The sequence below is a fragment of the Callorhinus ursinus genome, unplaced genomic scaffold (assembly GCF_003265705.2).
Source record: "Callorhinus ursinus isolate GAN/ISIS: 27379988/994484 unplaced genomic scaffold, GSC_fseal_2.0 scaffold8, whole genome shotgun sequence".
Taxonomy (NCBI): domain Eukaryota; kingdom Metazoa; phylum Chordata; class Mammalia; order Carnivora; family Otariidae; genus Callorhinus; species Callorhinus ursinus.
Window position 1 is genome coordinate 56,123,810 of NW_027397070.1, and position 23,434 is coordinate 56,147,243.

General features: G+C 38.8%; 1 protein-coding gene across 6 annotated transcripts in view; it reads left to right on the plus strand.

The window, feature by feature from the left end:
- FLRT2 (fibronectin leucine rich transmembrane protein 2) overlaps positions 1-23,434 on the plus strand; it is a 101,470-nt gene that overhangs the window by 11,711 nt on the left and 66,325 nt on the right. The window lies entirely within an intron of this gene.

The window sequence follows — 23,434 nt, forward strand, 5'->3', positions numbered from 1 at the left end:
AAAATGGGAAAAAGCATTATATACTCACAGAGCTGTTCTTCAGCGGGTTGAGATAATTATGTAAAATGTCCGCCTATCTGGCACACTGTAGAGGCTTAATAAATGCTGACTACAGATCCTTTTCTCTCCGAAATGATAATAATTCCATTAGGTTACTCTCCCCTTCAACAAATATCTTTGCCATTTCTCTGGAATCCCCCAAAAGGCTTTGGACCCCTTGAACCTGTTCACTAATAGGATACAGCCTCTTCTGCAAAATAAAATTCCAATATTTATGCGTGAAACAGAGCATGAAAAGGACAGCAAGGGAAATAAGCACTTCGCACAGTGGTAGAACGAGCTCAGAGCTAGTGGTATACAGCAGGCTGCTTGTGTGATAGGGGCTGGAGAAAGGAGGGCGAACAGAAAAGAGGACACATCTCAGTTTGGGGAATCAGAAAGTGGTGTCAACCAGGTCCTGTCTAACTTGTAGTTTGTTGTCGTTGTTACTGCTATTGTTCACTGAAAGCACAGGCTTTGACAGTTGAGGAGTACTTCTCCACACACCCCCACCTCTATGCACCCTTCCCTTGGGTGCCAATACCTGTAGCTTGCAACAAGTCCTGTGTCTAGACTATGACACTGGGCGCACCAAACTGTGGTTATTATGTCTTTGCTAATGTCCCGAGATTTTTATCAGAATGAATTTTAAATTCTTGCTTCACGCAATTCATCTCATACATGACTCTTGGCAGAGTCATGCAAGTAGCTTATTGTAGAAGATTAACATGTAAATTATTGTTATATTTATATAATTCTTAGTTTGTACTCAGAGAATGATTGTACCTTGCTGGTATAATGACAGATGTCCAAATCGGAATGATGCTATTGGATTATCAGTTTAACATGGAAATATTTCTTTCAGAAAGTAATTTTCAGTTAATTTAAGTAAAGGGACTTCTAACGGCTTCTGTGGAAGATACTCTGAACAAATAGAGAACTCAAAGGCACTGGTCAAAATACACGATGCTGGCGTTATTTTTCATTTGCCATTGTAATTGGGTGACTACATAGTATAATTTTTTGGCTTTCTACTCAACAATTAAAATGTAGGGTTTTTTTTGTTTCCACTATGAATCTGTAAATTTATTGCTATAAGAAAGTTATACTTAACAAGATGTTAGGCATGTCCCTGACCTCCGACTCCAGAAGTGCAGAAGCTTTTCCTGGTAAGATCACATAATATATAATGTACTATATACACATATAATTAATCAAATTGGGGCAGAGAGAAGCAGGTACTAGGGTATATTTTGTAAGGTGTTAGCATCTTAGTAAGTAGCTTCCAACCCAACATTCCACCCAGCGTAAAACAATAAGACCTTGTTTTGCTACTTTAAAACATGTAAGAGAGATTAAAATTCTTTAGAAAATGGTTTAAAAAATTTTCTTTTACTCAAATAGGTAAGGGACAAGTCCAGTAGTGCTGACAGCAGTGGAATTTAAAACTGAAGTCTAATAACCTCTGAGTCCCGAAGGAATGTGCAACAGACATCCGTTCTAGTCACGCGCTTGTAACCGGGCATTTGACAAAAATTGAATCCTTACCGTGTGCCAAATACCATGCTGTTTTGGCTTTTGGGATATTATTTCAAAGAAGACCTCACCCTTGCTCAACAGTAAATCTGATAGATCCACCTAGGGGCACCCTCTTCCAAACTTGACTCATCTGTCTGAATCAACTGGAGAAGTTGCTTAAAAACCCATGTTCCTGGGCCCTGGGCCTGGAGGTTCTGATTCGTTAAGCCCATGAAGAAGCCTGGAAATGTGGATGCATAAAACCCTCCAGGATTGGGGTTTACTGACCTCCGTGATTTTTAGAAATTTTTCTGACCCAGAGACTCAGTAGTTTTATAACCTCTGGTTTATAATTATTTGTGAATTTCTGACAGTATTTTTTTTTCTATGTGTTTTGTCACATAGGAAGTATTGCTTTATGTAACCCAACTGTTCTAGTGAAGAACCTTCTCAGGGGCCAGACATCAGGGCTTCCTTCTCTCTCGGTAGCCACAGTCTCCTGTGTGATGCCGCCACCAGGCATCTGTGTCCATTACACTACTCACTGTACTGATTTTGGTAACCCCACAGTTACTCTCCTGAAAAACAAATTATATTACTTTAGCCATCTACCACTCAGATTCCCTGTCGCTCTGGATAAGGCCCATCCAAACTTGTTATCAGGACATGTGAGACATGACCCTCTGGGTCTCAAACCATCACTCAAGCCTCATTTTTTCTTTTCTTTTCTTTTATTTTCTTTTTTCTTTCTTTTCTTTTCTTTCCTTTTCTTTTCTTTTTTCTTTTCTTTTCTTTTCTTTTCTTTTCTTTCTTTTCTTTTCTTCTTTTTTCTTTTTTTTTAAGATTTTATCTATTTATTTGACAGAGAGAGACACAGCAAGAGAAGGAACACAAGCAGGGGGAGTGGGAGAGGGAGAAGCAGCAGGTTTCCCGCTGAGCAGGGAGCCCGATGTGGGGCTCGATCCCAGGACCTTGGGGTCATGACCTGAGCTGAAGGCAGACACTTAACGACTGAGCCACCCAGGCGCCCCTCAAGCCTCATTTTCAAGCGCCCATCTCCTGCACCCATGTTCATGATAAGGCATGGCCTTTTGATGTTTAGCCTTTCCCATGCTGCTTATCCTTTATGTAGAATATGACCTCTAACTCTCCATTTGGCAAATTCTTTTCCTTTAAGACCCACATAAATTTCACCTTCCCTCCTAGTCAAAATTACTCGTTCCTTTCTCTGGGCTTCTACAGCATTTTGTTTGTACCTTTATTATTTCCCTGCTCATGTTGTATTGTAATGTGTCTGTTCTAATCTGTCTTTTCCATTGGACTCCAAGAACCTTGGCTCATTCGTTCCATCTCCCTAGTGTTGACAATAATGCCCAATGCACCAGGTTCTACATAAATGCAATTGAAGGAATAAATGCATAATTGAGCTGGCCAATCCTGGAAGACAAGAAGATTCACAATCTTCTTGGGACTCCTTCCTCTAATCCCATAGATTGGTTGCCCAATGGGGAAAAAAATACAACTACCACTTTCTGCCTTCCTCTAAGCAGGTTTGCCAGGTAAATGCCTACTGGTTAACCCAACCCTGATCAGCATCAAGCACTCCAAACCACACATGAGGCAATTCAGATGCCACACTGGAGGATCTTTTTAAAGAAGAAATAATTCCACTTGATGATATATCTTTCTTGGCACCGAGTGAAACCATCAGTTAAGTAGTTGTGCACACAGATGTGGTTAACCATAGGATGAGAAATTTAACTCATACTATTAACTTTGTGTATCTTTCTTGGCATAATTAAGAGAGCAAAGCAAAGAACTCATGAAAATTTTGTGCATTTGCACTCTTTTTTTATTTTTTACCCTTTGCTTTTATGGCACATTATTTCCTGATGGAGAAATCTGAGCAGCCAGGGTTCTCCAGAGAGGAGAAAAGAAGACTAGAAATCATAACTTCTTAGTCACTCTGTCTCCACAAAGCAGGATCCACCTTAGTCTTCATGATGTACACATTGAAAAATATTTGAAGGGTACAATAAATTCTAAACTTACTTTTTTTTAATGTGGTCATTCAGTCTGTCTTCTTCTCCAAAAGATAATTTTAACAAAACTTTGCTACTTTCACTGTGAATTATCCACTGATGAACAGAGATGACTTGCATGCATGTGGGCCAGGTGTATGCAAAATTTCCAGGGGCTAAATAGGTAGAAGATGGTGGAGCATATTTTGATATGCTTTTCCCTTAACCTTTGGTTCCCTCTGAGCTGTCTGCTATGTTGGCAACACATTCAATGGCAATAGGAAATACACGGAATGACACCTGAGATGATTTTTGATAAGCCACTGTGCTTTAATATAAGAGGCTTAGAACACCACCCAGAAGATCTTATAATGTTAATTTATGGGACTGTTTAGAAACAGTATGCTGTCCTTATTCCTAAATCACACTGAATATCAGCAAGACCATAGTCTCATCTGGGGGAATAATAATAATAATAATAATAATAATAATAATAATAGCAGTAGTATTAAACACTCCATAAAGGTATGGATCATAGATAAGGTTTATTTAGAGTGCTACTTATGCAGTTTATGTATATTATCACATTTAAATTTTCATGAAACCCTATAAAGTAGGTCCTGTTTAGTAATACTGCTCATAACCCAATTTTACACACAGGGAAACTGAAGTGGAGAGAATTGCCTCAGGTTGCTTACCTTATTTTGTAGCTATTAATTATCTTTAAAGGAGAGCTGAGCACTGAGTAATTTCCAAAATTAACTCTGCATTTATTTTTCCATATCTTTAAAATCTGAATTCAGAGATTGTTCATGGTCCAGTAGGTAATCTGTGACACGACTTTTTTGCATTTGATTTTTTTAGTAGAGAACTATGTAAGAAGTCATTATTTGCTCTTTGCCATTTTTGAGTGCAAAAGATTCTTGGGTCTCTCCAGGTGTTTCTATAAAATGGGAAGAGGGAAGAATCACTAGTTTGAAAATAAAGTGTGACAATTGTGATCCTATTTTCTGTACTAATGAAAGTCTGTAGATAAGTGCCAGATTGTGGGGTATTTGTTTTGCAGAGGACACTCTCCACTTCTTCCTTTAGCGGCACTACTAATAAATAGTTAAATGAATTGATTTTCACCTCATTTTCCCTGTGGAGGTGATAATGGACGATGAAATGACCAGAGAGCAGATAATAGCATAAAGCTAGTGGCCTCTGAGAGAGTCTGGAATAATGGAGAATTGACTGTGTTATAAATAGGTCAGATTCTCTCCTTTTCTAGATCTATGTGATTGCTCAGGCTGTAGACTTTATTGGGGAAAAAGAATGACCCTGAGATGGGCTGGAAAAGGCTGTTTGTTCTCCATTGGTGGTTTGAAAAGAAGCACAAATGTGTTTTAAAGTCTTCACCTTGTTGAATGTGATGTTTGGCCATCCCTCCCTTTTCTTTCTTTTATTCTTTCTTTCTTTCTTTCTTTCTTTCTTTCTTTCTTTCTTTCTTTCTTTTTTTCTTTCTTTCTTTCTTTCTTTCTTTCTTTCTTTCTTTCTTTCTTTCTTTCTTTCTTTTTTTCTTTCTTTCTTTCTTTCTTTCTTTCTTTTTCTTCTTTCTTTCTCTCTCTCTCCCTTCCTTCCTTCCTTCCTTCCTTCCTTCCTTCCTTCCCTCCTTCCTTCCTTCCTTCCTTTCCCATCCCTCCCTTTCCGTATTTTATACCAATGCACTCATCTCTGCCTGTAGCAAAGTTGTGTTTTTTGAATTCAAGAATTGTAGCGAAGACCTCTCAATTATCTGTCCTTCCTAATTCCATATGAATATTATCCATGCTGCCTTAATTCCTTATTTCCCACTCCTTACTTCCCCCATTTCCCTTTAGACAGCTAGACCATGGCTACAGGTGTTTCTGTGTCCTTCTGTCCCCATATGGCCTTTATCTGTCATGAGGCAACTCTGGGTGGGTGGCATACTAGAGTCAGTCTAGATGAGCTCATTGATGGAGTTATGAAATCAGGCTCTGCCCAGGTGTGGGAGCAGTTTGGTGAATGGCCCCGTGGCCAGCCAGCTCCATGACCACATGAAAACACTAGCTCTGTTTGGCCCTTCGGGAAATTCTGCGGCATTTCTGTCTGTGACGGTCTGAATTCGGCTGAATTAGGTGGAACCAAACATTTGCTATCTGAAGTTTTCAACTGAGAAATGATCAGGCCACATGAAAAAAATGTAAATATACTCGTGTCGCTCCTACCAGGAATGGCTGCCTGGCCTGTCTGGACCACATGCATCTGTAACAGATCAGCCTATGACCCCATGTCACTCTTCCCTCTCCACTCTGAGTGCTGACCTGATTGGATTTTCTGCTGGACTTCAGTGTGGGTGTGTGTCAGTGTGAGCTGATTGCAACGAAGTCCCAACAAAGAACTTAATCTGTATGTCTTTATTAAACAAGCTATGTTAGCTAGAACCACTACTTTGAGCCATATTTGATGACTCCCATTCATTCATTTTCAAGTATTCTATCTCTGGTTTTAGGCATCTTTTCAAAATCTTGTCCTTCTAACCGTTGCACTTCGGTTCCATTTTGGCCTACGTATGTCTTTCCTTCTTTGACTGGCACACCATAGTTACCTTACTCTTCCTCATGCCAGTGATGATGACACTGCTTTCCATTACGTACAAGGTCAAGTCTAAACTTCTTAGCCTGCTACTCAAAGCTGTTCCTTCTGTAGCTCTCCCTAATCTTCCCAAAGAAAGTTTATCTTCTCTTCTGAGCTAAATTTAGAGTATGTCCTTACTTTTATCTTTGTAATAGTCTTGTTGTGGTGTAAAATTTTACCTAGTGCTCTGTCTCCACTATCTGTGAGCTCCCCTAGGGCAAAGATCACGCCCAGTAAATGTTGGAGGTGCTAAATTGACCTCAGGTAGCTAACCCCAAGCTACCTCTGTGAAATTCCTTTACAGCACAAGTCTTGTCTCCTTCTATCTGTACTACTTCCCAGTGGATTTTAAATAGGGGACAAATTAATATTAACAAGGTTTGTACAGATGACTCTTATGTATTTGAGTTTTAAATTTACTTAATGGAATAAGCTTCCTTTGTTGCGTTGGTGGAAATCTTTGTCAAAGCAGTGCACTCTTGCTTTGAGAACAGGAAGGTAGAACATTCCAGCAGCATCATGAACCCTCTGTTTATATTGGTAAAACCTGTCGTCTTTCCAGGCCTCTAGGCAAGAGCAGATAGACATAATCAGAGGCATTAGAACTTGATTATGTTCAATTGGATTCTTATAACTGAGGCTTGATAGCCCAAATTAGTGATGTGCTAGTTTATACTGAAAGAGATGCTTGCATTATTGCAACACCATAGACTTCAGCTTGCTGGAATCTTTGACGACATCTGGATGTTTTGAAAAATACAGCAATCACATGTTTTTTATTATCTCCATAATTGTGTTCTTTTTAAAAGGGAGCTGCATAAAGACGTGTGGGGCAGGGGGTAATGGAAGGCCATGGAGTTTGGATTCAGATAGATGGATTTGAATCCTGGTTCTGCCTCAGACAGCTAGGGTAACTAGAGCATGTTTTGTTTTTGATTTTTTTGTCTTTGTATGTACTTTCTCCATTTTTAAATAAGGAAAGATGTTATGCATCTCATAGGATCACTGTGGCAAATAGAACAGGTGATGCCTGACTCCGGTCAAGTACTAGTGAGCATTACCTCCCTTCCACCTTGCCCTCTGACTTGAAATAATATGAATGCTGTGGCTTATAAGTGGCTATTTTTTCCTGCACAGATAAAACAGTTCTGTAATACCGTGTTACTTTTTCCCCAAAGGATCTCTGTAAGGACACAGTTCCTCCTACCCAGTTTCTCCATAACACTATTTATTTCTAGGGTCCAGAAGAGGATACAAGACCCCAGAAATAGTCATTACTCTGTCTGACTTAGGACACTCGCTGATGAAAAACTCTTAAAATTACATCTTTTTATGGAAAAAAAAATCATTCCAGCAGTCTCATTGCCTCAAAAACAGTAGGTATCATGGATTATTAGAAAGGAATTATCCAAAGAAAGTGCTCTTAAAAACGACCACCTGCAGAGGAGTCTGGCTTATCAACAGGCAAAAAAAAAAAATTTTTTTGACTAAATTTCAGCTTGTCACTACAAACATGAAAATAGCAACATCCATAATATATTCTTTGGGGACAGTGCTGTGAATGTTTCCACTAGGTGAAATTCTCAAATAACAGCTTCTAAGAATGAACATGAACTCTCCGAGAACCCCAGGGAATGTCTATTAGGAAACAGGTAAACAACAAAATGAAAGCCATGACAAAGAGGGAAGAAATAGGCAAATTAAGTAAATAATTTCTTTGCAGACCACATTGTGAAAAATATGATGTGATAGAGACACAATTCATTTAGCCTGAATAACCAATGTAATTATAACTGGCTAATGAATTTTTTTTTCTTTTTCTACATAATATTAGTGTCATCCACAGTTATGAAGGTGTTTTTCATATCAAAACACCACAGCCATGCAAAATTATATTTATCGACTTCTTTCTTGGTGAAAAATCAGTGGTGTTTTAGCCTTTACCTAGATTTCCGTTTCAAGGCTTATCCATAGACTGGAAACACAATGTTAGAAGATAAAAAAAGATCTACAGCATGATTTTTTTTTAACCTTTAATAAACAGGTATTGGAACTTACCCTCGATTATACTTTTCTTGGGTGATACTGATCTCCTTATGCAAAATACTCTGGAAATCTAGAAGAGGTTCATGGGAAAATTGTAACATTCCCTTTATTAGTGATGGAAATAATAAGAATAATTATCCTGGTGGTTTAGCTTAAGTTTGGTATTTTCATGATAGGCATGGAAACAAGCTGACTCGACATTGCCCCTCCTATTCTGTGATTTTGTATTTCTAAATCATTACCAAAATTTCTTTTTTTTTAAAGATTTTATTTATTTATTTGTGAGAGAGAGTGAGAGAGGGAGAGCACATCAGAGGGGCGAGGGTCAGTGGGGGAAGCAGACTCCCCGCTGAGCAGGGAGCCCGATGCGGGACTCGATCCCGGGACTCCAGGACCATGACCTGAGCCGAAGGCAGTCGCTTAACCAACTGAGCCACCCAGGAGCCCCATTACCAGAATTTCTATGAAAATGTATAGTCAGTATCTTCCTGAAAAAAAAAAAAAACTATTCAGATAATTCTTTGTCTTTAAGTGATGGAGAGACTTGTAAATAATGATATCCAGAGGAAATCTCTAATTTTATTTAATGGTAGTTTAGGTTTGATTCTGACTCGACCATTTTACTGGGACTCCTAACGAGAAGATGAAAGGATTGAACTTCAAGTCCCATGTCCTTCTTTCTTCAAAATTAAAGAGCACGGGGTGCCTGGGCGGCTCAGTTGGTTAAGCGACTGCCTTCGGCTCAGGTCATAATCCTGGAGTCCCGGGATCGAGTCCCACATCGGGCTCCCTGCTCAGCGGGGAGTCTGCTTCTCCCTTGGACCCTCCCCCCATCTCATGTGCTCTCTCTCTCTCTCTCATTCTCTCTCTCTCAAATAAATAAATAAAATCTTAAAAACAAAACAAAACAAAATTAAGAGCACGTTGCACATGAAGGAGTGGTAGTTGGTATCTGTGAACTGTGGTGAACAGGGCCCTTAGGTAATAACTGATGTAAGGAATAGGGTTGTTTGGAAAAATTAGGAAATGGGGTCCAGGGGACAGAAGCTTAAGAAAGATCCAGGCACATCACTGGTAGAGAGAACCTCCCAGAATCTCTTTTTCTGCATACAGTAGCTCTTACCCTTCTCCAATGGATAGTTACTGGGAATTCATAAAAACATGAAATGTTTGCTTTTTTCATGTTACTCCAAAATTTAACTGTAAAGCCCAGGTGACAGCAATAGAGGTTTCAGTGTCATCTCTGCTTGTCCTGTTTAATAGGAAGGGCTGGGAGGGGTGGTTCATTGTGGTCATGGGCATATCCAAGAACCACCACACACAGAGGGAATCTCAAGTACACCATGGTGGTTCAGTGTGGAATTAGGTGGGCCGGGGTTGAATCCCAACTGTACTATTAACTGACTGTGAAACTGGGGGCAAATTATACATCTTATCTAAGCCTCTTTTATAAAATGAAGATACTAATTTTTGTTAGTGTTCTTATAAATATTAAATGCCATAAGAGATGAAAAGCATTATACATAATAGGATCTTAGTGTGTTGTTGGTTTTTCTGTTGACGAATTACCACTCTATGGATGGAGAGACGTGTGGACTGGATGCATATGTGTAGAGGTTCTTCCCTGAAATGTCTAAAAGATTCATATTATTTAAGATTGCAGTGGAGCCTACTGGAATACCTGAAGATTAGATTTAATCACCGCCAGAGAGAAAGTACGGTATGAAGTGAGACACTTGGAGATGGGAACCATGTTTCATGTTCCTTGTCATTGTTGTAACTCATGTTTAAGTCTGAAAGCACTCATTTGGTCTTACTTCCCTGTGTCCTGTAGTAGGTAGGGCGTGTGTCATTATCACTTCCTCATAGCGTCACCAAGAGGAAAATGAAATGCTGAAGGCCATGCCCCTTTCTGTTATGCATCACTGTATACTACACAGTCATCCTGTCAATAGTTGATGCCATGAATTGAATGGGACAGTCAGTGTGGAGTACTCAAAAGATCGTTAGGTGGGTGGGTGGAAGGTCTGAGTTCTAGTTTTTGTGCTGTCTCAAAAAAATAAAAGTCCTTTGCTTTCTGTCAAATGATTCAACATTCTTGAACCTTGGTTTCTTCATCTGTTCAACACCAGACAGTTCCAGTAATTCACTAATTATCAGAATCTAGGGAGCTAGCATTAGTGATTAGGAGCTTGGCTCTGGATTTTGTCTGCTCGGGCTTGGAGCTGCCTTCCCTACTTGACAGCTCTGGCACCTTGGCAAGGAACTTAATCTATGTAAGCCTCACTTTTCTCATCAGTGCAGTGGAAATAGCCAAATTAAAACCTCCTTAAAGAGTCACCTTAGGATTCAATGAGGTAATACATGAAGAGCGTTTAGCAGAGTACCTGGTCAAATTACATGCTCAACAGATATTGACAGGCTTTCCAACATGCCTTATTCAAAAAAAGGTATGGTAAGTATTTCTGATGTTTTCAAAAAGCAGCAGACATTAATGTGTCCCTGCATTACTGACCCAACAGCGTAGGTCATGCCCTTCAAAGCTACTAAGGGCAGGTGATCACAGAGGAACATCCCACCAGCCTCTTCAGAGATAGTCCCTCTAGCTCCCTCTAAAAGCTCAGTAAATGTTTGACAGTGATAATGTTGATGATTGTCATAGCTGGGAGTTTGCTGGAGCAGATAGGTAAGACATGGGGACCTTTTGGTTTCTGGCAGGATTTGGAAGGCTGATTGTGAAACCTTTGGTGTGAGCGAGCTATTTCAGAAATCCTGCCAATAGGCCTAAACTGCTGTAACTAGCAAGTCTTGTTTCTCTTATATCTGATGCTTCTGCCATGCATTAAGTCTCTGGAAATTTACCAGCCTAGCCACCCAGATCTAGTTTCAGAACACTGCAGAGGTAATGGCACTTTTGATGCAAGGCTCAAGATAAGACTCTCATGTTTAATTTTGACTATAGGGTTTTTTCAAATTAAAGACATTCAGCCTTAACACATATAGCAAATAAGGCAGAGAAGACCTAGAGAACATCCACCTTCCACCTGGTGGTTCTTTTCTTTTGATTCAAATTAGGTTGTATGGGTGTCTGCCTTAGTTGTTATGAAATGCACACCCGCTCTCCTTTGCAGCCTTCAGGCAGAAAAAGGATGCAATGGATAATGTGGCTGTAAAAGTTTATTGGCCAAGAAACATGAAATCAGGACAAAATGTGATAATCAAATCTCCTTAGAATGCAAACAAGGTATTTAGTAGTGGACAACTTTTAAATGCTTGCCCCCAATATTCCACATGTGCTCTCTCTCTCCTGATCTCTGCTGGTGATACCAATGGGATCATTTAAGAGTCATTTCTCCTTACTGAACCCATTGGAATGGCAATTGTCCAATTCATATTTTATCCCCAGTTCCAGCACTGACAGGGTATAAAGTTAGGGATTCAACACATATTTGTGGAGGACAAGAAGGAATCACAGGAGGAGGGGAAAAGAAAGAAAGAGGAAGAAGGAAAAGAATGGATTTCAGCTTACCTCCAACAGGTGATTATAAGTAATTTTGTTGGTGCTGGTGGTTCTGCACTGTAATTTTGGAAAAGGACAGAGCCTTTAGTCCTATTGAAAAAGTAGCATAACATGACTTTTGGAGCACAGTGAAATTCAGTTCTGCCTGTGTGCTTGACATAGGTTATCTGAATTACTATACAAACAGAATAAATTCAGTTTTATATTCATCAGCTTATAGGGTAGGGCACATACGTTTCAAAAATGATTTTGAAGGTTTAAGTTGGAAAGAAAATCTCATCAGGAGTAGAAAGTCAAGCCTCTCTTCTCTTTTCATTCTCATATAGAAGAAAGGAGAACACATTTTATTTTATTCTTTTTCAAAGCACTTAACTTAGTATATTAAAGGGTTTCATTATGCTCTGCAGGACTCTATAAAAATTTAAAGAAAGATGCATGATTGAACCAGCAATCAACAACTATTTATTGAAGTCCCAAATGTCAGAAAGTTCCAAATACCAGTTTAGTGGTCTTCTTGAGGGATTTAGTAAACTGTCATCTTGCAAAGGAAAATAAATCACTGCAGAAGACAAACATTTGTCAGCGAGTGGTCACAGGCTGCAAATGCCCTTTCTGTAGAATGCAAGTCTTATGTGCTTCATTTCTTGATATATTAGTCCAGCTAAGAAATACAGTCCAGGACGTACAACATTTTCATTTATTCTTTTTTTTTTTTTTTTGAAGCTTGTCAGGTGCGTACAGATGACTCTGAGATCCTACGTCTTTGCTGCTTGAATACCTATTTTGAATCCTCCACACCTGTCCTTAGCTGAAAGCTGGCATTCCAATTAAAGCCGACAATAAACTCAGCTGAGAATCCCTCCCTCCCTCTTAAAATTGTGATATCTCACTTGATCGATTATTTGTAAAATTCAGTTCATTGGCTTTGACCAGTCAGTACTGTGAATAGGAGTTTCGTGTTTAACCTGATCCAAGGAATGGTTATGTGTTTGTAGCCATTTCTTTTTGAATGTAAAAACAGAAAGCTACTCCTGTGAATTATTTAATTTGGCCTGGTTAAGAGAACAGTACTATATCACTACAGGATGCTGGGAAGGTGATTCTGAGGTTCTTTTCCCCTGAAGGTGGCTTGCTATATGGCAGGGTAACAGGAGGCCCTGTCATGAGCCAGCCTCACACGTCCTCACCCCCTGGGTATACATCACACCCTGCAGAAGGCACTGATGTGAGTTAAAGACCTATAACATCATCTAATAACGCCTGTCTAATGGAGATAGGCATCATTCTGGTAATGTAATTGTGGTCCTTAGACACTTGCAAGTTAGAAATTTGATTTTACTCCTCATGTAAGAGCTATCTTTATTGAAAGGTAGTGATGGAAAGTTTACAGGTGGCAAAACATGGAAGGCTTTTCACATCAAATGTCACAGGAGATTGAGATCCTGATGTAAGGGGCCAAAGGAGGTTGGCTGCCCACATAATCTTGCTGTGCCTTCAGAAATGAACTAGTCACTGTGTTAGAATATGCCCGGATTCCTATAAGACGCTGTAGGTGGGCAACATATTTCTTCTCTTTGTGAAAATCTTAAAAAATGAATCTGATAAGGAGAGAACAAAAGGGGAAGAACAACTATTGAAAACTGGTGAAGAAATAGCTGTTTGAACTTTTAATGATTAGAGGAAGAAAATAAGTGTTAAGAGGTATACATGTTTCTCTTTTCTAGCAGTGAGATGTTAATACAATATGGATAGAAGACATATAACTAAGAAATTTACTATTAAGCTGACAAATTCAGTCTTGTGAATATAGATATTTTGTACTTAAAACTGTCTGGAATATGCAGATGATTCTCTTAAATCAAACAATAATAATAGGTAGTGCTGTTTGGATATTTAAAATGTCTTCAAAGTCTGATATCCTAGAGACAGTTTTATAGATTTTTATCTGCAATATTTGTCAGTTTGTGAGAATGCCCACTGGGTTGTTGAAAGTTAAGCATACAGGGGTATGTGCAAGGCACAGTAATTTCATTGGTAGGAGCTTTATTGGAGATATTTAGCTTAACCTTTTGACAAGCTCTTGCCTACATCTCAAACATCCCACTTTCTTTCCCGAAATTTTACCTATAAGTGGTACTCTACTCGTGTCAAAAAGCTGGTGATAAAATTCTATTGGGAAAATGTTTTAGCTCTCAAAATGGAATTGTAGCCGGAGCCTGATCTGAGAACCACATGTTCTTTGGAGAGAATCTTATTTTCAGCCCAGTAATGTTCAGTAATGTTGCACCTGCTTTCCTGTGCAGGGGTGCACCTGTACCTAGACAGACTTGTAGAAAATGGTCAAACTCATCCTGGGGCCAGACTCCTTGGGTTCAAATCCCATCTCTTCCTTGCCTTAGACAAGTTACATCTCTGTGCCTTAGTTTTCTTATCTACAGCAAGGAGGTAATGTCTACCTTATAAAGTTGTTGAGGAGGTTTAATCAGCTGGTACATACAGTGTGCTCCAAACGGGGCCCGGCATGCAGTATGTGCACGTTAAGTATAAGCTATTTAGATTAGCTCTAGATAGTGCTTCCCTACCACCATTTCTGCACCATTTGTAATCATCCAGTAAATAACTTTGTGAACTCTTCTTGTTTTCTACGTGACAAACTTAAAAAAAAACACACAGACCCTGTTACTCAATTGGAAGCTACAGTGATTACTAATTTACAGTGTTCTTTTGTAAAGCTTTTTTTTTTCTTAATTAGGTAGCTACATTATTAGTTTGCAGACACCTTGAGAGCAGTGTGCATATAATATTCGTCTTGTAATACCTCCACAGCTCCTAAACAAGTACTGAATGATGTGATGAATAAATCTGCCTGCACTACTTCTTCTCTAAGTTTACATTATGAATATTAGGTTTTATGAGTAGAATACCTCAATTTTCCAGAAGAAGATAAACCAGGTGTTGTACCTCCACAGACCCAGAGGTGATAAAAACAAAGGGAAACAAAAGGACACTTCTCAACACTGTTTTTTGTATAACACTAGTTCACATTAGAAAGAAAGTGGTGATTGTACAAATCTGGGACGCTTTTTCGAAAGTAAAGCAGGTAATGGTAATGGGCATCTGTAAAAAGTTTCTCTTAGGATGTTCTAAGCACAGAGCATAAGGATAATGAAACCTCCGTGTGGCCCGTTTTGCTCTTGGAATATATATGTCCTGCGCATGTATGTGTTTTCATGTGGGTGATGAAATTGTCATTTTGCAAACAGAACAAGAGGCAAAGGGCTCTCGTTTCCCTCCTGAGTTATCCTCAAGTTTTCCAGGGAAATTGTTTTTCCACCCTGCAACATTTATCCTTGCTTCAAAAGTTAATTTTCAAAACAAGTAAATGAGAACAAACAGAGGAAACACAGTGGGGAGGGTGTAGGGGGACAATCAGAGTCATGGGCAGGTGCTTAGCTGATTTTAATGAGAAGAAAAGCAACGGCCAATGTTCCTGGATAAATGTCGATATGCATTATTAAGTGAAACAGTGGTAAAATATAGACTGCCAGAGGCATTTTTCTTCTGGAAACATGGGGAGAATTGAAATGCACTTTCAAAGGAGACATCTCTTTCAGTGTTTCTTCAATCATTTTCTGTTTGAAGCTTTAATTACAGTGCTTCTTGCTACCTAATGCTTTCAGTTTAAAATCACATCACAAAAGAGGGGGCAGATGGGGCTGCTCTGATGAACAGCAACCATAGCATCAGCTTCGAGGTGTTTATTCACCCCGGAGTTCCCGCTACATGATTCCTTTAGCTGTTTATTCACCCAGGAGTTCCCGCTACATGATTCCTTTAGAGATCAACATTTTGTTTTTGGAATGCTTTTGTATCATGCATATCGGACACGATGTTTCTTTAGAGTAATTGCTACTATACTGCTATTGCAAGAGCAGATAATAACCTTCAGGAAATAACGTTTCCTGAAATAAAGGCACTGTTTATTCCCATGGTCTCCTCGGGATCGGGTCCTGTGGGTGGCTGGTGACTTCCTAAGAGTTTAGTATCCTAATCCAAAGAACCTGTATTTAAAAGATATAGATCTAGATATGAGCTGGTGAATACACATGTAAGCACATACATACACACAGGTCCGTACTTACCTACACATATGCATGTACTTTCAGGCATTGATAAGGGTCATAATTTCTGCTGAAAAATTTGTTATTCAAGCCCCGTCAGTATATACTCTGAACATGTGCTCAGCCAAAGGTGGCAGAGGTTCAGAGGACTCAGCCTCCGTCTCAAGTTGCTCATGGCTTGGAGGTGGACAGACAAGGGAGCAAGTATCATAACCTGCGATGGTGGGGGGGGTGTATGCAGCGGCCTAAGCAATAAAAGTGAGCTTCATTTCCCCTCTGGGACCCTGGGAAGGCTCCAGGAGGAAGTGACCTTTGAGCTGATCTTTGATGAAGGAACAGCTAAGCAGATAAGCAGAAAGAGGTCTACCAGGAGCAGTACATAATCACTTCAGGGCATGACACCAAAATGAATATGAGCTCTTTTGTTTCCAGATTGTTTAGATAGTTTTTGAATGCATTGTTCTCACTGCCCAGAAGAGGAGTCAGGGATCAAACCACAGTTGCTTGTAGTAAAGATTATATGTAGTATGGACTCTACGTATATATACGTCTATATGTAATAAATAAAGTCCTTTATAAAGTTCTTTTATTTATTTAGTTTTTTTTTTTTTTTTCTTTTTACCTCATAGCAGTTCAGTGAGTTAGATGAATCAGATCATTATTTTTCAGGTCAGGAAAGGGAGGCGCACAGAAGTGGTATCACTTGCATATGGTCACATGATTCAGTTTCCCTCCAGTGATGTTCTGAGACTTAACCACTGGGACTAGGATCTGCGCTGCCCTTGCCACAGTGAGGGGGATGGCGGATTCCAGGTCAGATCTAGGACCCCGGGATTCCCCCGTTATCAGTGGTCAGTGGCTTTCCTGAATCATTAGTCACTAGTGATGGATAACGAGGTAGCATGAGTCAGTGGGCCTGTCTCGATTGGTCTCACTTCATGCAAAATTGACAAGGATTTGAGCAAAAATGTTGACTTTCTCATAGCTCTGCCAGGTCCACTTCCCTTCTCCCCCCAGGAATTTAAACAAATGTCTTAATGCTGCATCCTCATTTCCGTACTTCAAAGTATTTCTGCCAGACCTTGTCTGTTCTAGCTCTGACTCTTCAGGGACGGGTAGGTTTCTTTCTTTTTTTTTTAATTGTTACTTGTCTACTATCTGTGGATTTACACCCACCCAGGAGGAACAATTTTGATTTTCCTCATTTGTACAGGTGCTACTGTGTGACCATATAATTAATTGAAACTAAGTCTGGAATCAGGAAGCATGGGGGAGGAAAAACCTCATAACCTATAAAAATTAAAAGTGCTATCACACAATAAGGGACTGCCTCCTAATAAAGACAGTCTTCACATGTAGAATCCATACTCTGTAACAAGGAATTTGTAACAGCTGAAAAAAAAAGTAAGTTGCTCATAAGAAAAAAGTTGAAAGATGCTATATGTAGCAATGTGACTAGTCTGCCTGATTTTGGATTCTGTGACGCTTGTGAGAAATTAAAAAAAAAATGAAGAATATTCTTTTTTCTCTCTTTTCCCCCTACAATTAAGATCTTTTGACTAAGAAAAAATGCAGAAGAGCAATTACTCCGTTACTTTAATTACTCTCTTAATTATAACGATAACCTTGTCACATTATCATAATTCCCCAAACAGAAAATGCAAGATCGAAAATGCAAGATCCAAATTGCACCAATATTTGATAATTTTACCTTGTTAACAGCTCACTGTCGGTGTGTAGAAGACTAAATTTTTTTCTCATTACCTTTCGGTAGCATGGTGTCTATTTTTTTTTTTTTTTTGCCTCCAAAAATGATGTTTCATTCTGTAGAACACGTTTGTGTTCCACCACCCCATAATTTGAATGCAACTTTGTAACAGCTCCTCACAGCTTCCAGAGCTATCTCTGGAGCAGTCTGTAATTCACCCCTGGCTGTTTGATGGTGAGGGGAGCTGTGCCTGTATCAGGAGAGAGGAGCGCACAGCCTAGGGTGAAAAGTAGCTATTTATCAAGGTATCTTACAATCTCAGTTTATGTTGTTGTAAAATGTTACTGTGCATGTTCTGTGAGATTATATCCGCTAGAAATTTGTCAGCCATTGTCAATATACTGTAAGGAATAAGGACATGTATTCTTCTAGTCGACTTAATTTTAGTCTGCATTTCTTTGCCCTCGTTTTCAAAGAGACGGACTACCAGCGACACTTGCTTGATGGTGCCATCTGTTAGATTGTGAAATGTGCAGAGTGAGTGCTGGAATTCAACTCGAACACTCATAGAACCCTGGCAGGTAGACAACGAGGCATCCTGATGCATGAGTCTTGCCTGTGTGGAAATTCTCCCTCCATTATTATAGCAGATGATATTGCTGACAACCAATAAACTTGCAGAATGGCTGCCTGGTTTATAATGCTAATGTAGGGGTGAGATAAGATAGAATCATAACAGAAATCCTTCCAAGCAGAATGGTAAATTTCCCTTATTTTAAAAGGTATAATAATGTAGCCCTGAAAAGCATTAGTTCTTTAGACAGCCTCAGCCTTTGGTAAAATCATGAAATCGTGGGGGGTGGTAGTTATTTTTGTATTTTGTTGTTGTCTGCTGTTAGTACCCGTAAAATTCCAGAACTTTCCAATTTTACTTCTATGGGACACTTTGGTCATCATTTTTTTTCTGGTCCTCAAACTCCTACCAATAAAACCAATCTCAAGATGAGTTGGTAACTCATTCCCCTACAGGGAATATAGCTGCCACCAGTGCTAATGGTTACTTTTTTGAAAGTATGCACATTTTAAAAACTATGAGTAGGCCTAGGGCTAAACGCAAGTAGTTTCTGAAATGGAATATTTGGCAGCTACTGAAGAACTAAGCAGGAAGAGTGTTCATGGGAAGAAAGGTGTTGTTTCCTTGTGAAAGTTCCCCGGACACCGGGTCAGCTTTTTAAATCCATCAAACTCACTCAGGTTTTCAAAAGGATATTTCATTTCACATAGACATATACATTTCTGAAATTCAAACCCAAAGTAACTGGAATGTTATGTAAAGAAAAAAAGTTAAACTTTTTAATGATCCCTGTGTTTCCCAGGAAGGATGTCTGGCAGGTGTCAAGAAAACCAGAGTTGAGTACAGTCTCTACCACTTTTTGGCTTCGAGGATCTACTGCAGGTTATTTGGTTTTTCTAGCAGGGTGGTCTCCTTCCCTGGTGACTGAAGTTCATAATACCCACCCATAGACTTGTTCTGAAGATCAGATAAGATGACATTAAGTAGTGGAGAGAGGGATGGAGCAGATGGGCATGAAACGTCAGGTAGTTGTTGCTGGTTCCAACTTGACTCCCTGTCCTACCTTTTTTTTTTTTAAATTCAGATGCAAGATCCCTAATTCATTTCATAACTGTCTTGAAGACTATGATGCTCACGGGCATCAATTATTTTCCTGTTCTTCAGGACGTTCTTCAGGCGACAACAGTTCAATAACAGGAAAGAATGCCATCACATGATTGCATCATGTTCTTCAAAATGAAATCTATTGATGGTTGAACAGTATAAACAACAAGGAACATAATTGGTCAGAATGACCCAGGGGAAACAGCCCAATGAAATTAAACAAAGGAAATTTTATACTATGAGGAAAAATCAATGGGTTGTCACAGAATCCTACATGGAGGGACAGAGCTCTTGAATCCTAGAGACCTAGAGAAGCTGTGTGGACTAGAGGAGCCAGGGATTTTTGGTTTACCTTTTTCTAAGACTGTTTTCACACTGTTAAGTATAAAGATAAATAATAAATACATGTATTTTAAATCTGTTTTTTCTTACATAAAATTAGACATCCAGAAGCATCTATAGCACATATCAATTTTTGAGAATTACAGTTTTCTAGACACTGTTGCCCTACTCAATTGAATCATTACAGAAGGCTTATGAAGTATTAATTTTCATGGTCATGCCCAAATAATATCACAGCAGTTACTTCTGTCACCAGGGCCACACAACCAGGAAATGATGAAATTGGAGTCGGACCGGCTGTATTTGACTCCAGGGTCTATGCTATTTAACAAATGGCAGATGCATTTAATGCCACCTCACCCCAAGTCCCACCTTTTGCAACTGACTTGGTTCAGATCTTCTGCAATCTCCAAGCCTCAGTACTTAACGCGATCTTAGAAAAGAGAAACAAAAACAGAGTGGACTTATCTTGCAAAAAAATGTGAAAAGTCCTAGGTGGAGAGTATGGATATGTCTGGTATTTATTTGTACATAACTTAACAGATGATAATTGACTCTAAATGTCAATGAAGAAACTTGAGTTGAAAGGGAGAGGGTGTTAACACATGTAAAAATCTTACCAACAAAAAAAATTCCTTAAAGAAAGCAGTCCTTTATGTGGCACTTTAATGGACAGTCAGAAATCAGAGCACTGATACTCTTCCAGAAGATGATCTTTATCAAAGGAAGTAAAGGACAGGCATGGGCTCTTCAGTGGCTCTCTTTTCAGTATTTACGTGGCAGACAACCAAAGTGGCACTTGGACACTTACTCTTCTCTGCCTGTACATGCAAAACATTATAGCCAAATGGCATTTTTTTCCCACGTCTCATGAATTGATTTGGTCAATGACTATGTATTATTACTTGAGTTGGATGGATACATTTAGAAATTTTAGTGATTTTTTTAAAAAACTCACAGTGAATAGCAATTTGGGAATGTTAAAATTAACACTGTTTTCTTTCATTTAATACAAATGGATTAACTTAGAGAAATAGAGGATAATAAAAAATTGAACAAACAGTATCCATTACTGACAACCTGAGTTAGAAACATATTTAGGTAATTAGAAGACTAAATCATTACATCTCCACTGGGCCAACCAGGGCCACTCCAAATGTATTTATGGAGGATCTGTGTGAAGAAATTTTTGTCTTTGGCAAAAAGGGCTGATATTCTGAGTGTGCCATCGGACTCATAGGTAATATAAAAATAAAGTATTTGAAAGTAGGGTTCTGTCATTTTCTATGTCTTTTGTACACCATAGAAAACCATTTTCTATGTCTTTTGTAGTCATAGGTAACACTATTACAGAAAAATATGACTCTACCTATCATGATTGAAACAAATGATATGTAATTTAATGTAATAGTTTTTAAACTGTGCAGCTCTGCATCGTCCTGCAGATCAGCTTCTTCATCTATATGATAAGGATTATAATAGTGCTGATTTCAAAGGATTTTTTGTAGTGATCAGATGTGAGATTATATCTAAAAGTGATTTGCAAGTTGAAGGGTAATATTCATGTGTAAGTCCTAGTGGTGATTATTATTCTGATTCTTTGGGATAGTTCATACATTAAGCCATATTTCATGTGGCCTGTCTTATCGTAAGAAGTTTGTATAATAATACCTAATTTAAATCTATTTCCTTTAGTTTCACTAATTTACAATCTCATATTTCCTGTATAACCACAAATTAGTTCTCACATGCAATCCTGGCCTTACCAAAAAGCAAACAATTTAATTTTATAATTCAATCCGGGCTTGGAGATTTTAAAATGTCACTTCCTCAATATTAAAGAGAATTCAAACTCCTGAACTGATGGGTTGCATGTAATCTATATAATATTAAGTGGAACACTGTTGAACATACACTGGTCATTTCATAATAAGGAGATAAGAAATAGTCATGTGACCACTGGTTTTATCTTGTCTCTGTCTTACCATTCCTATGACAGCAAGAAAAGAGTAGTGAAGTTATGAACTATACTAGTTATAGAAACAGAATTAATAAGATATTATATACAGTAGTCAAGGTCCAAAGCCATAGAAACCCTAGAGTTTTTGTTGTTGTTGTTATTGTTGCTGTTTTCTTTTTTAAGTAAACTCTACCCCAACATGGGGTATGAACTCATGACCCAAGATCAAGAGTCACATGCTCTACTGACTGAGCCCGCCAGGTGCCTCCCCCACCCAGAGTTTTATTTTAATCTAGACTTCCATTTCTGTTGCTTCTATTCTCTTCAGGGATCTTAGGAAAATGTGAATGAAATATTCTGTTTTAAAAACTGCTCTTTTTCTGTTTCTGGGTTTTTTTTTGGGGGGGGGATGGTGTAGGGGCAGGATGAGGGTAATGAAAATCTTCCTGATTCAAATGACATGCAGTCAGGGGTGTCATATATTGTTTTTGCATAGGAAGAGTGATATTAATACCTCCAGTATGTATGGAGTCATAAAAATAACTTTTGTCATAATATCTCTTGTGTGCTGTTCCTTTTCTCATAAGAAATCTGTCACATTCATTTTAAGTTACAATGTGAATATGAGACAAGTGGATTCTGCAGTTGTTTTAATGGGTTGGGTGTAAAACTAATGACCTTGATGGAGCTATTCTGAGTATTATGTAGCATCTGGAATGCCAGTAGTTTCTTAATCCTATTAATAATAATAGTACCAGTTCTCCAGTAGGTGCATGACCAGTGACCAAATTTCTTTATTTTTAAAATTTTCAAGTCATTTCAGGAACCATATACATGGAGATGCATTAAGATGTATATGCTTGAGAGTTCTTGTGCTCAGGTTATTGGTTTTAAAATGCAGGTGGTTAGCTTTTAAAAAGTTGCTATTTTGGGCTGTCATGCTTAAAAGACATTTGGAAATAGCATAAAAAAGACTCCTACATTGAAAGAGCTGTTTCAAGTCATGAGGGAAAATGTGCTTGACATGACACTGATGTATTCGTACCTATTGAATCCATGGGTCCTTGGGAAGGTTTAGAACCTGTAATGGAATTTATTACAAAATGCCAACAAACAGGCCATATCTTAGGGGGGAAAAAAGTCCTTTCTTTGTTAGTCCTCCAGACAGAAACTTCACTGCTTGTGGAGTGCTTTTAATAGAGGATGAATAAGCAAAATGCACCAATTTTTATAAGATTTTTCCTCCACTCCCAACCATTAGAATAAGAAAGATGGGTCTTTGCCCTTTGCCAGATCTAGGCCATGCTGACAGGTGAACCAGAGTAGGAAAACCACAAATGGAGGGAAACTTACAAATGCTTCTGTGCCAGTAGATTTCTGATGAAGTATCCTGATTATTCATATAATGGAAACTGGAGGACAAGGGAAGAAGGTATAGTTGGATAGAGATCCACTTTCATATTGGCACTTTCCTAATTCCCTCCGGTTGAAGGCCTTAAAGAGAACACATGAGTCAACAATAGTTTCTAGATGTGTTAGAGGGGGGGGGAAGTCAGTGTTGTGGACTGAGGTACCCTGATGAGCCACGCACGTATGGGTCAGGGGAGATGGTATCCAGTGGATGAAGACTGGGTCTGATTGTAGAAACTTACAAGGGAAAATTTCATTGAGAGATAAATGTAACAGATTCCTACTCCACTCAAGATTGAAATCAGCCTTTGCTCTCCAAGAATAAAATGGCTTTGTAAAGGAATCCAGGGGATCATCTTGATTTTTCAATCCATAAGATAACACTTGGTAAATTCTCAAGGCTAATTCTAAAGGAGACATTCTTACCACTC